Genomic DNA, 1,327 nt, shown 5'->3' on the forward strand with positions numbered 1-1,327 from the left:
AGTGTATAGAGCTCCAAGGAGATTATGTTGAAAAATAAAAAAAAAATTACCGAAAAAAAATTGTTTTTATACTTCATTCTAAGGACTTATTGAACTACCCTCGTATTATTAGCAGTTAAATTGTCGACGCTTTATTGTTCTAATCCAAATATTATCTCATTAGAAAAATGAAGAGCTTTGAAAAATTTTCTTTTAGCCTCAAGGGATTCTGAATCTTTAAAATAATTAACTTTTGACTTATTTGGTTTACGCGCTGTTACAGTTACTGCAATCCTTATCTCGTTTTTCTCACATTTTCCCCATGCTTGAAGTAGCATCTTCTTTTTTGCTTGTGCGATCGCCAATGATGCGTCCCCTGCATCAAGTTCTTCAAAAGAGGGAAATGACCTCTTTATTTTTTAAAGAGAAAACCTTTTTCTCCAATTAAGATTTCAATTGTCATGAAGCGTCAATTTCATCCTCTTAGAATTTCGCGGAAAAATAAATTTTTTCTAAATTTGTACACGAAAGTGAACGTAATTTTAACAAAAAAACTGAACTGTTGACAAGAGTGACTAAATTTCCGTTTTATTATAAAATAAAATTTCAATTTTACAATTACGTGTTTACGTACGTACGTACGACAGTTTTCGTTACATCAGGATAGATTCTTATCTTGATACGATCCAGTTAAATCCAGCTAACAAGTCTACTAATCTCTGCCTTACTCTTAATATCAAAGAGACTTTTCACGCACCACGAACACTATTGCGATTCTTTGCATCCACAATGGCGATTGCCGTTGAAAAATCAAATTACTAGGCAGTCTGATAAGTCCCTGAAAAATGAAACACGGAGACGTTTTTTTGGCCAAAGTCGATTTTATTTTTCAATATACTCTCCTTTTAGGTCGATACAGCGAGTCCAACGATTTTCTAACTTTTTGATACCGTCCGAAAAGTACTCGATCGGAAGGTCTCCAAAATACACCTCAGTTCCAGCTATGAGCTCCTCGTTTGAGTAAAAGCGCTTACCGGTGAGCCATCTCTTCAGGTTAGGGAACAAGTAATAGTCGCTAGGGGCCAGGTCTGGTGAATACGGTAGCTAAGGAACCAATTCGAAGCCGATTTCATGCAATTTTGCTTGTGCAACTAAGCATGAATGAACAGGCGCATTGTCGTGATGATAAAGCGGTTTTTTGTTCTTCAAATGCGGTCGCTTTTCGGCGATTTCGATTTTCAATCATTCCAATAATTATGAATAGTATGCTCCGGTTATGGTTTTACCTTTTTCAAGATAGTCCACGAATATTATGCCATGTGCATCCCAAAATACGGAGGCCATAACC

Source organism: Belonocnema kinseyi, chromosome 2 (assembly GCF_010883055.1).
Source record: "Belonocnema kinseyi isolate 2016_QV_RU_SX_M_011 chromosome 2, B_treatae_v1, whole genome shotgun sequence".
Classification (NCBI taxonomy): Eukaryota; Metazoa; Arthropoda; class Insecta; order Hymenoptera; family Cynipidae; genus Belonocnema; species Belonocnema kinseyi.